Source organism: Panthera uncia, chromosome B4 (genome assembly GCF_023721935.1).
Source record: "Panthera uncia isolate 11264 chromosome B4, Puncia_PCG_1.0, whole genome shotgun sequence".
Classification (NCBI taxonomy): Eukaryota; Metazoa; Chordata; class Mammalia; order Carnivora; family Felidae; genus Panthera; species Panthera uncia.
Window position 1 is genome coordinate 44,219,681 of NC_064809.1, and position 15,060 is coordinate 44,234,740.

General features: G+C 45.2%; 1 protein-coding gene and 1 long non-coding RNA gene across 4 annotated transcripts in view; both read left to right on the forward strand.

The window, feature by feature from the left end:
- The window catches only part of ETV6 (ETS variant transcription factor 6), a 251,572-nt gene that overhangs the window by 113,269 nt on the left and 123,243 nt on the right, over window positions 1–15,060 (forward strand). The gene's annotated exons all lie outside the window — the stretch shown is intronic.
- Window positions 1–15,060, forward strand: part of LOC125920120 (uncharacterized) — a 34,535-nt gene that overhangs the window by 1,030 nt on the left and 18,445 nt on the right. Inside the window, exon 2 of the long non-coding RNA XR_007456947.1 lies at window positions 1–15,060. This exon is cut by the window's right edge and continues 18,445 nt beyond it. This is a non-coding gene — a long non-coding RNA (uncharacterized LOC125920120).

The window sequence follows — 15,060 nt, forward strand, 5'->3', positions numbered from 1 at the left end:
TGGAAAAGACCAGGAGGAAGACTGATGGCAGCATCGTTTGCGGGTCAGAATTCATTAGTCTTAGGCCAATGAAGGGAAGCGGTGCAGGTTTTGGAAGCAGATGTCTGAGTTCAAATGCCAGCTCCAGCCGTGTGCGACCAGCAGGCTAGACCTTGGACGAGTCATTACACTTCTGGCCTCAGTTTCCTTATCTCTGAAATGGGTACAGCAGAACCTTTTCTACACTGTTGTGAGGAAATGAGAATGGGATTTCAAAAACACTTTGTAAACTCCTCCAAAGACTTTTCGAAATGGCACCTGCTACTTAGCCATGGTTGGGATCTTTTGGGATTGAAATGCAGGATTGGGTTGAAAGAACAAACTTGGAGAATTTGTAGATCAATTTGGCAAGTATTTATGAGAGATTTTTCTGTGAGTGCAGCATGCTTGGGCTCTGTGGGGAGAAACAAACGAAGTACGAAGTTTAAAGCAGCCGCAGGAAGAATCTTGGACTTGGGGTCAGGAGGCCAAGGTTCAACCCTGGCTGTCACTCAGTAGCTCTGTGGCTTGGGGTGAACTATGCAACCTTGATGAGTCTCCATTGTTTGTTTTTAAAATTGGGGGAAATAGACTCTATGACTTTAATAAGTTCTGTCCAATTCTGACATTGTATAATTGATTTTAAGAGGTCTCTGCCTTTTGCAGTTGTTTATAGGATTTATTCTAAAGCGCAAGGAAGAACTATTCACTGTATAACAGCCTGTCTGATGAAGAAACTTGCATCATAATTTTTTATTAGTAGATCTGATATACACAGGAAAAAATGAGTGCTTGCTAGATAGGTCAGCTATAGCAATTCGGTTTGGGGTGTTTCTGAGTGAATGCTGACTCAAAAATAAGTAGGATCGTGGGTTGAACATGGCGCTTTCTCTAAGATAACTTGTCTCGGGATTTTGGTTTACCTTCTCTCAACTGCGCCAGGGGATTCCCAGCATGTTTCCAAATGGTTGTTCGTCGAAGCCATCCCCATGATGGACATCCCTTGCCCAAATAGGCTTCTAGGATAGAGGCCACCATGTTGACTGGTCCTGACATCAGGTTTTAGCATGAGCTGGTATGTCATTTTTAGGCCCGCCACATTATTCTCCTTCTCATTTCAGTTTGTATGAGTAAAGGTCTTTTACTGACTTTGCCTCATAGCGTGTTTTCTCAGCACCCGTGTCGATTTGAGAAAACTGAGGCACTGGAAAAATTAGATACCACGTATAAAATCACAGTTGCAAAATGGTGACAAGCCAAGCGTTGCGTAAAAAGAGCTGTCATTTATTGGGTGTGTGTTCCAGTGTTCTAATACATTGTCTCATTAATTTTTTTCTCCCAACAAGTCTGAGAGGTAGGCGATATTATCTTTACAGATACAGAAACTAGGGCTTTGAAATGTTAAGTAATTTGCTCCCGGCCACAGAACTGGTTGGTGGTTGAGCCAGAATATGAACACAGGTCTGTCTGTTCCAGAACCTCCGTTCTTTACCCCTTCATTGCGTCTCCTCTGTGTAGTCAGTTGTTTTAAATTGACCTCAGTGCTTAGAAGTAAGTCACACCTGTCTCAGGCCCCTGAAAGAAAACAGCACTAACCTCGTAGTCTTGTCGTGGCAGACTCTTGTAACGGCAGAAAAGCCTGTGGAAAATAATACACCTGGGTAATAAACTGAGCAAACAACCCTGCCTCTCACCTCTGTCTGGAAGAGAGCCCGTACTGGCCAGCTCTGGCCACACCTTATGCATCAGGACAGAAATCTGCTGTCCGTTTTTCAGATAGGCAAGGAAAGTGCCTGGTGCCAGACTGCATCCTTTTCCTTGTGCAATTCCTTGCAAGGGCTGTTTGTGGCTTCCCCGGGCTCGTTGGGAAGAGGATTCAAATCTTGTTCTACTCGACAGGCATTGATTGAAGAACCACCGTGCTCAGTGCTAGGGACACAAAGAGGCGCAAGGTAGGGACTCAGTCTTAGAAAGCAGAAATTGGAATAGTCATTCAACAAAACCAGTATTTACTGAGAATCCACTGTGCCCAGTAGAACAGTAATTGCAAGAGATAAATATCTAAAACACTCACAAGGATATGTTTTACATCTCCACAGAAAGTATGTGTCGTCGTTGTTGTTGTTTTTCTTGATTTCTGTTCGGTTTTCTTAACTTTCCTCTGTGCAAGTAAACTTCCAGGGTATGTCCTCTTGTTTAAGTCCAGAGCTTTATTAGTTTTCATTTCTTGGACTATCGTGTAAACAGCTCAGGAACTTCTCCTCTTCACCTCATTTTTCTCCCCCCAAAGAAGATGGATTTTTTTTCCATTGAAAATTATTTTTCAATGAAGTCTAAAATATGTTTTAAACCCACTTCTGTTTAAAACACAGATATCATCCAGGAGAAAATCTGAGGGCAAAAAAAAAAGGGGGGGGAGGATTTTGATTGCGCCTAATTAGACTCAAAGTACTAAGTTATTCTCTGGTGTATGTAGCAAAAACACTAGGTGGGTGTTGTTTTGAGTTCATAGTGAGGGGAGAAATGGGGTCATCACTCCTGCAGAGAGAAAGGTAATCTCTGATTTCAGTCTTTCATTGGCCTCCGGCAGCTGGTGGGGTCTTCCGAAACAAATTCTTTTTCTTCGTTACTCAGTATATTCCCCATTTGGGCTTGAAGCGGGAAACCCGAAAGTTGAAATGCTGTGACCACCTCTACACTGTCACATGCCCTTGCTCTCTGGTGAGGAAGTGGGGGAGACGTGGAAGAGGTGGCCTCATCACTCGCTTTGTTTGGAAGTGAGAAGCGGCGAGGGGAGGATTGGAGGAAGACGCGGGCACTCGCGGCACCGCCGCCCTGCGACACCCTGGCCATTCCTCTTCCCTGGCACTCACAGGCAGCTTTGCGAGGCAGGAGTACGTGAGGAGGAAGATCCTATTAGCAGAGGAGCTGCAGGAACTGAAGAGATGCCGAAGGGAGCCAGGTGACTGACAGGTAGATGAAATCCAACATCCTTTCCGCTCAAAGTTTTAAGAAGAGAAGTGGCCACGAGTAAGCTTGAGTTCTGTCCCCTTCCTGATACTCGCTGCTCCTCAGACCCAGGTGAGGACGATGTACTACACGTAAGCAAGCAGATGTGGGGAAAAGAGCAAAACCCACTGAGCCGTGAGATCCCTAAGACCCTCCCCCCCGCCCCCAGGCCTTGGATGTTGGGGGTTGACAGCGGCTTCCTGTGCACTGTACCATGGAGACCACAGGTGACGGAGGCAGTGGCCCAGCTTATGCTCTGGGCGTGCAGAGAAGGGAAGCTCCGCCTCCTTTGTTCGCATCCTCCTTGTTGGATGCTGGGGTAGCCTCTGCCCCTCTTACAGGACAACTCTAGGTCTCCGTGTGATCCTGGCCCAGCCTGAAGCCTGAGGCTTCTGAACACAAACATCCTAGTGCTGGCCTTCCTTGCATGACGCCCAGGAATCCCTAGTGGGGAAAGCCATGCCTCACCACTGTCAACCTAATGATAGACCAAGACCCCTCTTCCCTCCACCTGCCCTCCTAATAATCTTAAGATTTAGGGGAAACTAAAATAGACCTTCCTCTAGACCGACACTGCCGTTTCACATACAAATGTAGCTCTCTTTCACCCTGGAGAAAGACAGCCTTTTCGACTTCTCTGCACCTCCCAGATGGTCCAGCAGATTTGCATGAGACCCAGAGTGACACTGACGTGCTTTAACTGATGAGCGACGTCAAGCCTGTTTGTCTCTGCCGTTAGAGACTGATTTGACCCCCCACCTATAGGAACTCTAGTTTCTGAGAATGTGGCAAGGCTTTGTAGAGATCGACCCCAACCAATGCTTTCACACTTCACAATCTGAGTAATGAGCCGGATACTCCTCACGTTTTACTTTTGGTTCTTTGTCAAATAAGGTAGTAACAGAGTCCCTAACTGTAACATAGGGAGCCGTAGCTACATGTGAACTTCGTGGCTCTAAAATCTTGAGATACCGCTTCCTTACCTCCTTCCTTGTCAACGAGTGTTTAGATTTTTAATGACATTTCAAAGTCAATCTCCAAACACTTTAGAGGTCAATCCTAGCAGAGACGAACTTTAAACTGGTGGGAGTAGGGTGCAGAGCAATCCCTCTGGGAGTCAGAATGAGATACTTGTGTGTCTGGACTGGTAGCAGGTTTTTATGTTACCAGAGTGATCTCCATGGTAACAGATCAACATGGTACCAGTGACAGCTTTACACTCCAGGCTTTAGGTTCCCATGAGAAAGTGGATTCTTAACAACAAATAGGGGAGCAGAAACGAAGGAATATGGATGTACGTTCCCCTTTCTTGTAAAGTTCTGGTCATGAAGTTTCTGTTCATACAACCAGTGACATGTCCTCTTTAACCCCCTGGGTTCCTCTGTCAACCAAGACTCTTCAGAGGGTGTGCAATGTGCTCTTGAATTTCAACTGAACTCATACCAGGTTTAAATAGGCTTTGGTAGCAAAGAATTATATTGGAGTGGAACAAGAATGAGACTTGGAGTCAGGAAACCTGGCCTTCAGACCCAGCTTTTGTACTGTCTTGAAGGTCCTTACTTGCCACATTCTTAGATTCTCCCCAGTTATGATAGTCAATCATCCAGTTATATGGAAAGCCCCTGGTGTGATTCATTGGCGGTAAAAATGGTAGCCAGTTAAATAGAGGACAGTCTGCCATCCCCATCCCCATCAAAGGTATGATACTGTTGTGATCATGTGGATGCAAACGTTCAGACACCTAAAAAGTAGAAGGTAGGAGTCCTCTTTATTAAAGATTAATCTCTGAACTTAACGACCAAAATCTGGAGGCTGGATAGCCAGCAGAAGAGTTCATTTTCTGGAGTGTTGGTTACAAAAGGTTATTAATTTGGAGAATCAGCACTCGTTTATCTTAAACCACAAGAGAACATTTGTGAATTCAGGGGAACAATTATGTAATTTGGTAATTTCATGAGCCTCTTCCCTGGGGAATCTTATGACTCAACGATCAAAGGTGTCAGAGTAGAGAAGACAGCTTTCCATGGTCACATCTGTGCCCGTGGCGGGGCTTAGGTACACTCTGAAGTGAGATTCTTTGTGGCTGAGACCTCGGACTGATTGGTGATGGGTGGTTTGGGTAATGGTTTCTGTTGTATACATTTAAAGGGGACTAGTCTTTCCCCCAAAAGGGAAGTTTCTTTTCTAAGGAATTTATTCCTAGGGTTGTGGGGGAGTTAAACCCACTGTGCATCAAGGAAGTAACTGATTGCGTATTTCGTATAAAAGGCAACTATGAACTTGATATTGACTAAAGCAAACCAGCAGCTTCTTTCTACCACCTGGTTAGAACGTTTCTTTACTATACTTTGCAAGATGATAAAGGACAACCAAGGTGCCTGGGTGGCTCAATCGGTTAAGCATCTGATTCTTGATCTTGGCTCAGGTCATGATCTTGTGGATCGAGCCCCAAGTCGGGCTCTGAATTGACAGCAACAGAGCCTGCTTGGGATTCTCTCCCTCTCCCTCTCTCTCTGCCCTCCCCCACTCATACTCGCGCGCGTGCACAGACAGTCTCTCAAAATAAACGTAAATAAAAAAGGACAAGTAATGGTAGTGCTAAGCTTCTCTTGCAATTCTCTGTGGTCTATCTCTAACCAATGGAAGTCTAAAGATTTTTATTTTAGGATCATAATGTTGGAAGATCTTTAGATTGCCCATATCATAATGCCACTTCTAAGACTGGTTTTAAGGTTTCTGATCATGATTTAAGTATGAAAAGTCTTGATCTTATTTCCTTTGTCATTTCTAGGTCTTTTTAAAAAAATTTTTTTAAATGTTTATTCATTTTTTGAGAGAGAGAGAGAGAGCACAGCAGGGGAGGGGCAGAGAGAGAGAGGGAGACACAGAATCTGAAGCAGGCTCCAGGCTCTGAGCTGTCATCACAGAGCCCAATGTGGGGCTCGAACCCACGAATGATGGGATTATGACCTGAGCTGAAGTTGGATGCTTAACCTACTGAGCCACCCAGGTGCCCTTGTCATTTCTAGGTCTTAAATTTACTTTGTTGACATAAAAAGAATTTTTGTTTAGCTTAGCAAAAGTTAAAAGAGCAGTATATATCTTTTTTTTTTTTTTTAGTTTTTTAATAAAGATTTTTTGCCTGAGAATCAACAGTGTTGGGACTGTTTCAGTTGAAAATGGAAATGTTCTTGAAGTTATATCAACATGGACAGGACAGTGAGCTAGAATTTTAGAGCTTGGTTTCCTGACTGTGCAGTTTTGGTTCTAGAACATTAGCATTGTCTGAGTTCAAATGTAAATAGACATTGTTTTGTTGTTATCTGCTGGTTTAAATTTTCATTCGGCTTGTAACGAAGAGATCATTGATCGCCCTGAACGCTTTGAAAGGAGACTAGACAAGGCTCAGTCCCACTGAGCTGGTATCCAAAGCAACTTTTCTCATGTTCTGGCTTGTAGTACTTTCAGAAATAAGGTTTTAGGAGAAGAAGGAGGGCATTTGAGGAAAACAGAGCATATTTATAAGGAGAGCATACTTCATTCCCTTCAAAACACAAACAAATGAATAAACTGGGGGAAAAAAAAAAGAAACAAAACACCGATCCGAATCCCAGGAGTGGGAAGGGAACCCACCCCGTGGCTTCCGTTGCAGACACTACTGTTGCTGGGGGTGCAGCAGGATGCCTTTGACCCGAAAGTCGGGGAGAGGGAACATGGCCTGCGTGCTGCCGTGCCCTTGGTTGACCAAGGCTGCTGGTGCAGCCGCAGAGAAACGAGATAGCGTGGGGAGAACGGGGACACACGGTGTGTCATGGGAAGGAGGGCAGACCTGGAGCCCAGACAGCTGAGGGCAAGGGACTGTTGGGGCAGGACCCCAGCCGCAAGGCCGATGGAAGTTGGCCGATCTCAGAGATCTCAGAAAGGAGAGGTGTTTTGTTTGTTTTGCTTTTGCTTTTAGTGGAAGAGGGAGTTGAATGAGGAAGGAGGGTGGGAAGCTTCAGGGCAGTTTTGTGTCCAAGGTTGAGAGATGTTCCTCCTGGTAGCAGAATGCCAGGCTTTCATCTTGTCCTGCATTGTGGCCCCACTGCCTGGGGAACTCCATCAACAACCCACGTCTTAACCACCTAGGAGAGTTTACAAATGGGGCATGGGGCCTTGTGCAGACAGACCTCCAAGAGTCAGGCACTAGGTTTGGGCCAGCTTGTGGACTCTCCTTCGTATCACTGCAGTGCCCTGTCCATCTGCTTGCTCCAGGCCCTGCAGGCATGTGAAATGGCAGGGTCATTCTGTACCTTAGAATGTGTGTCCCCAGGTCACATTTATCCCTGGAGCACATTTTTCCCCCTCGTGGTAAAGAATTAAATGTAAACAGGGGCGCCTGGGTGGCTCAGTCGGTTAAGCGTCCAACTTCAGCTCAGGTCATGATCTCGTGGTTCACGAGTTTGAGCCCTGCGTTGCACTCTGTGCTGACAGCTCAGAGCCTGGAGCCTGCTTCAGACTCTGTTTCCCTCTCTCTCTCTTTCTGCCCTCTCTCTCTCTCTCTCAGTTTCAAGAATAAATAAACATTAAAAAAATTTGTATAAAGAGTTAAATGTAAACAAATGGTGTTCAGCTGTCCCCTTAGCTCATAAAAACCCATATATAACTCATATTCTGTCTGAAATATAGTACAGGTAGACCTGTTTCTACTAACCACCTTTTCTAGCCTAATAATTAATCTGGCAAAATGCATGTAGATTCCAACTGTGGTTCAGCAAGGAGGAGCGCATCATAACCACTGCCCTGCCTCTTGAAGGAACTTGGGAGAAAATGAACAACTGGTAACTTGTTAGCTAGCCTCTGAATGAGGGAGAGTGCTGTTTTAGACAGGCCCCAGGAATCCTGAATGATGCGGGAGAGGACTGTGGCCCCATGGGGGCAGGCTAGGGAATTATCCATCCCTCTTCCTCTGAATGGGTCACAACGGAGTGTCTCATCAGGAACTGTGTGTATAAAAACATGACCTCTGCAGATTTGGGCATGGCTAGATGCCTTCGCTGCGTGCTGTATCTTTAATTCCTATCCAGGCGCAGTCTCAACCTTGCATGACATCTTGTAGCAGAGGGCAATTTGTTTTCTCCAGTCAAATCTATGATTTGAGAATGTGGCTGTTAATGATTGAGAGTACAGAAAAACGTGGGGGTCCAGAAGGGTAAACCTGATTCCCAGGACTGTAAACTTGGGACTCTGAACTGTGGATGGTGGCTACAAAAGTCCTGGCTAAGGCAGGGAGGCTGATAGTGGGGGGCAGTCTCCTTCACTGGGAGACTCCAGGTTCTAATCCTGGAAAGTTAATTGTGGAAGAAAACGTAGCCAGTCACAACAAACAATTGCCAGACTTATCTTGTGGCAGGCCCTGTGATGAGTGCTGGAGTTACACGTCGAATAAAATATGGATACTCCTCTTTATGACTTACTAAAATGTTTTTATGTGAGTTTGTGTTCGCTTTTCCAGCAAATATGAACTGAGCAGCCATCATGTGCCAGGCGGATGCTAGACAATGTGGAAACTTCAGTGAACAGGAGCAGACATGTTGTCCTGTTAATTTGTAGAATTTACACTCCAGAGGGGTCTCTACCCACCCTATCAAAATATGTACAGAAGACACTGTCACTGCCCTACTTCTGAGTCTGTGCTCAGGTCACTCCCTGAGTTGAGTCTTTCCACATTTATAAATATCCCTATTGTGGGAGCCACTGAAAAGGACAGAGGAACCTGATAAGCCAGGCAGGCGGAGCACCCAAGCAGTGGTTTGTGAACAGTTAGTGGGGCAGCCAGAGTTCCCTGCACCAAGCATTATGTTTTATGTGTGCACATCAGCGTGTTACTGATTGCTTCCTTGTGCTGATCTGTTTTTATTTCCTGTAGCTCTTCAGGTCTGTCCAAGCCAGTATGATCTATCTTCTACTAATGTTTCTGGAGTTCTAGGGAGCTGTTTAATGCACTTTCTTCTGCATCTGCCACAGCATCAGGCCCCACGCCCACTAACCATGCTTGATGGTGATGCCCAGAGATGATGGTTATTACCAGCCCTGGGTTTGGAAGCCAGTCTACCAGTGATGGAACCGTCAAGGCTCAGCCTAGGAGCTCATAGTCACGTGGGAGAAGGAGCTCAGGACCACGTGCAGGAAGCTATGGGGTGATGGAAATTGATTTCAGGTACTGAGGTAAATCTCCAGTGAGGTGAAGACAAACAGGTCAGGACAAAGCCCTTATGTCATAGCAGCACTACAGAGTCCCAGGGTGGGGACCTGACTTCTCCTTTAGACTGAGCATTGAAATTAACTTACCAAAGAACAAATACTGGAAGTATGTACTTGAAATGATAACATACAAGATTTTGGTTTTTTAGCTGGCAGATTTTTTTTTTAATGCTAATTCTCAATTCAGACTAGTTGGTGGGGGGGAGCCGGGCCCATGTATTCATGCTTGGCACAGGTAGGCATAACAGATTCGCAACAGCAGCTCACGCAAGAGGCATGTATGTGTAAGTGACATGAAAAAACACCAACAGGGGCACCTGGGTGGCTCAGGCAGTTGAGCGTCCGACTTCGGCTCAGGTCATGATCTTGCGGTTTATGAGTTCGAGCCCTGCGTCGGGTTCTGTGCTGACAGCTCAGAGTCTGGAGCCTTCTTTGGATTCTGTATACCCCCCTCTTTGCCCCTCCCCCACTCGTGCTCTGTCTGTCTCGCTCTCTCAAAAATAAATAAACGTTAAAAAAAAAAAAAAAACAACCACCAACAGCGACCTGAGAACAAAAACGCAATCTGCTGAGCATACCCTTTGGCAAATGTGGGTTAAGATCCTTAAAACAGTTTAACTCCTCAGCTCGGTAACCTCTTCTCTAAAAATCCATCACCAGGAAACAGTCTCAGATGCCGACAGTGGGTCTTACACACGGACGTACGGCCAACAAGACATCAGTTCAGTGAGTTAGGGAAGGTCATTACACCAGAATATTATGCGGCAGTTAAAAATCACGTTTTTGAAATGTTCATCTCATATAATTGCAAAGGAAGGATACACATCTCTGTCCTCAAAATAATCCCATTTAAAAAAATCCATTATGGGGTGCCTGGGTGGCTCAGTCGGTTAAGCGGCCGACTTCGGCTCAGGTCATGATCTCGCGGTCCGTGAGTTCGAGCCCCGCGTCAGGCTCTGTGCTGACAGCTCAGAGCCTGGAGCCTGTTTCAGATTCTGTGTCTCCCTCTCTCTGACCCTCCCCCGTTCATGCTCTGTCTCTCTCTGTCTCAAAAATAAATAAACGTTAAAAAAAATTTTTTTTTTTTAAAATCCATTAAAATAGACCAGAAGGAAATGCAGGAAAATAGTTCTTGTGGTTATTTCTAGGTGAAAGGACTACGGGTAGAGGGTTTTTTTCCCTCTTTCTCTACTGTAATTTTTTTCTAGCATTGTCTAGGATTATTTTTGTCTTAACGAAATCATGATCACATCCGTCCCCAGCTGGCCACTTTGCACCTAGATTCATTGTGTTAAACTGCAAGCAAAGAACTAGCATTAAAGAATGTTATTTAATTAAAGTGCTTTCCATTGTCCCCTTCCCCCTACCCTTAAAACCCCTCACGACCTTCCCACTGCACCTAGGACAAATGCGGCAGCCTGCAGGGTCCCGCACACCCTGGGTCCCACTCACCTCTGCAGCTTTATCTTGTATACTCACCTCCTTGCTCTCTGCTTTCCAGCCGTATGGGGCCTTTTTCAGTTTTCTGTACAGATCGCCTTCTCTCTCTTCCTTCTGGCTGCAACACCCTTCTCTAGGCTGAGCCCTTCCCCCCGTACTGCCCCCACCCCCCTAATTCAGCAAGATAAATTCAATACAATTCCAACTCATCCTTTAGACCTCTGCCGAAGTCACTTAAGCCTGAGGACTCACCAGCGCCCCCAGTGTACTTCCAACAGGCTCTCTACTTCCCTTCTTACAACATGGGTTCCCACCCTGTCCTGAAGCCTAAACCACACGCTGTAGAGGGCTGGGACCGTGCCATCTAGATCACTACTGCGTTCCCCCAGAATGCAGCACAGGGTTGAGCTAACCATAGAGGGCTCTGAAGTATCGGTGAGTGGGTGAATCTCATCTAACTAGACTGAAACTTCTGTTCTCAGGGCAGGCTGTGCTGATTGTCAAAAATGCCCTATGTGCCCGAACGCCACAAAGTCTCATTTTTCTCATCCCTGAAAGGAGGCTCCCAGTACCTATAGCACACTGTTGTGTTGCATGAGTTGTTGCTTATGAAGTGCCTATTAGAGCGTGTGGCACACAACAAGGACTTAGTAAACGATGCTGTCTTCCTGGGCCGCCCCCGGTGCCTGTTTACACAGCCAGGACTGGCATACACCTGTTGTTTTTGTTTTTTTTAAGCTTATTTATTTATTTAGAGACGGAGACAGTGTGAGTAGGGGAGGGGCAGAGACAGAAGGAGACAGAAAATACCAAGCACCGCCCTGATGCAGGGCTCGATCCCACCAACCGTGAGAGCATGACCTGAGCTGAGATCAAGAGTCGGACGCTTAACCGACCGAGCCATCCAGGCGCCCCGGCATACAGCTGTTTTTAATGTGACCTTATCTGCTATAAGTCACTCGAGGAGGGGTTTCCCCAGAAGAAACTTTTTTATTCCCCTCCCTAGACTATGATCATTAGTACTCCTCATCAGCTCTAAGGCAGAGTCAGTTTTCTGGGCCCCAGCACAGCGCCAGACTCGCGATGTGGCTGTGTGCCAAATTGACCAGGACCAGGCTGAGGCACCGAGTGAAACCTGTGTGTCCATCGGCTGCCTTCTTCTTGTGGATGCAAATCCCTCTGAACTCTGCCTGAAATCGTTTGCCCGGTTGGAAGAGTAGAAAGAGAACTTCCCTGACGGGTCAAAGAGTTCTTATTTTTCCTTTCTAAACACCACTCTTCTTTCAGACGCCATTAAACTAGCCCAGTTGTGGATCCTGAGCTTCAACTGTGTGGTTATGAAAGCCGAGTTCTTTCTCTGAGGTCAGAGCCCTGGGTGTGGGTGATCTCAGGTAAAAGGTCTCAGGGATTCAGACATGTCATTCTTTTGTATAACTGACTTTTCAAGTACTCCAGCCCTGAGACTGTCCCCTTATTGTAGCTTCTCGAACGTTGTCACACTGTCAGACTTGGGCTGGTGGGGTTTTTTTCCTCCCAAACAACCAAAATCAGATTCATTTTGGAAGCAGATACTAGTATGGCTGTTGTTCTTCCTATGTCTGGACCCTGAAGAATTCAGAACTAGATTCGGTACTTTGCCGTGTATTCTCACAGGTTAGGTTTTCGAGCGAACACGAAACTTGGACCTAGTGGCTTCCGTATGCATGCACACCGCCACCTGTGTTTATGTGTGTGTGCTTTCTAGAATAAGACCTCCTTTAAAACTCAACCTCCCATCATTTGAGAACTGATTTGCTATTTTATAGCTTGTCCTTTTTACGGCTCTTGGAGAATCACTGCACCAAATATATTTGGCAGGAACTTAGCACGCAAGCCCTCCCTCAGAACTTGCTACCAAATTTGCTGAGTTCCCTTCTTAAAAACTTGAGATTCCTCTAACTTTTTCCTGTGATGTGCTCATTTTTGATCTAAAACTGTAGTTGAAAGCCTGTCTCGGTAATCATTCACATCAAGAAAAGAACGAATTTCTCAAAAAAGAAGTCAGGTGCTAAAAATAACCTCCACGCTAAGACCCACTTACTTTTCTACCTAGGGAATCAAGACAGAAACATTTCTAGGCTAGAAATGGCATAGTTCAAGTGATGCAACCATTTAGCTGCCTACTATTTTTTTTTCTTTTCTGCCAGAAGGAAAATATATAATGTAATGTAGAAAATTTTCCCCTGAGTTGTTAAAATAATCACTGAAATAACCTCTGGTGCTTAGTACGATACCCTGAAATCTTGGATCTTCAGAATCGTTCGTTTCTGAGGTTTTCCGGACAGCCAGGTTTTCACTCAAAAATTGGTTGGTAGAGCGATTGCTGCTGTTACAATTGCGTACATTATGAGAATCCTTTGTGGAGGTAAAAAGTGTAAAGAAAATTGCTGAGAAGTGACCAGTGACTCCCTTCTGTGTTTGTCTAGTGGGCTGTGTAATTAAATGAGTGGGTCAAGTCTGTCTGAAGTAAAGTATTATGCAATATCAAATAAATGACATGACTTTTAAAAAGGTTGTGCACGTAATTTTTTTCTTCTGTGACTGTAGCATTACAAATGTTCTACCTTTAGCCTTCCCTGCTTTCTGTTACACGGATGCCAAAAAACAATAGGGTTAATTAGGACTCATTCTTTTTTTTCTCTTCCTAGCACAGAGGAGGCTTTCAATATGTGCCGAATGAATGAACCAGTCTGTGAGTCATAATTTATCACATCGCTGATTAATAGAAGCACAATTGTTATCTTCTCTAATAGATGTAGCTGACTTTTTTTAAGTTGAGATTATCTCAATGGCTGGGATGCCAGCATTTTAGAAAACTCGTGGGTTTATGTTGGAAGTAGTTTTTAGGGTCAATATCCTTTTTACTGCATCAGGACAAGAGCAGATATTTAGCAGACTCATTCTGTGATGGAACACTGTTAGAAGTGTGTCAATTCTTACGTGCAAGTAACAAGTTATGTTATTTATAACAATATATATGTTATACATAACTTAGTTATGTATGTATATGTATACATACATATGTAAGTTATGTATAACTTAGAAAAAGGTCTCATTGGAAAGATATTAGGTAATTCATGGGCTCAATTAAGAAAAAAAAAAGCAGGGGTGTCTGGGTGGCTCAGGCGTGAAGCGTGAGTTAAGCGGAAGTGTCCGACTCTTGATTTTGGCTCAGGTCACGATCTCACGGTTCCTGGGATGGAGCCCTGTGTCGGGCTCTGTGCTGATAGCATGGAGTGGGCTTGGGAGTCTCTCTCTCCCTCTGTCTCTGCCGCTCCCCTGCTCACGCACGCATATTCTCTCTCTCTCTCTCTCTCTCTCTCTCTCTCTCTCTCTCTCTCAAATAAACATCAAAAAGTAAATAAAAGCAGACCCCAAGGCTTTCTCAGGGGCCAGAGCTCAGCCAAGGTCCTGACACAGGGACAGTGCTCCCTGAATGCCTCCGCTGTGTGGCTGCCAGTGGACACACAACTTATGAAGCTGATGCCCCTGCCATGAATAGCACCCCAACATCCCTGGGGAAGTGGTCACTCCCTTAAGATTCAAAAACTGGGACAGGTGCATCTGATGGGCCCGGCTTCTGATCCAGAGAACAGGTGAGAAAGCCTGCCAATCCTGGGATTCCCCCAGCAGAAGGGGTATGGGGATACTGAGCAGAAAAAAATCTGGAAGTCTAGCATCAGATTGTAAGCTATTGCACAGCACCGTGTTTCACCTTGTTTTCGTGTCCTGCTTTATTCGTGGCAAAGTTAAGTGGTTCCACATTTGCGTTGCCCAGGTCAGCACACAGAATGTCAGTGGCTTGTTTTCCTTGTCATCTTTGTTCCTCGTTCACGTATGAGGCTTTAGTGAGTTGTGTGCAATGAATTTTTTTGTTTGTTTGTTTCTAAATTCTGTTAGCCTGCTGAGAAGCCTGCCTGTGCAGTGAAACAGTAGCTAAGCCCTACTCCAAGAAAACGATGGGACCAGCTTTTAACATGGGCAACATCCAGCTCTTGGGAAGTATTTTATTTCCTTTTTAAAAAATAGCTTTTAATAATATCTGATACATATCAATGAGTCTAAGAGCTGTAAAGGCCCTCAGAGATGATATTTTTTGACTTGTCACCCAAGTCATGAATGTCTCAGCGGCATCCCAGATACAGCAGGACGTTGACCTTCTGCTTGGATATGGTCAGTGAGGAGCATGTCACTGCCCCCTTTTCCATCCCATTTCTGGATGTGTCTGGATAGGATAAGACTTCTCTGAAATTCACTTCATTGTCACTTTGCCCTTTGGTTCTAGTTTTGTCATGTGGGACCAAACGGGAC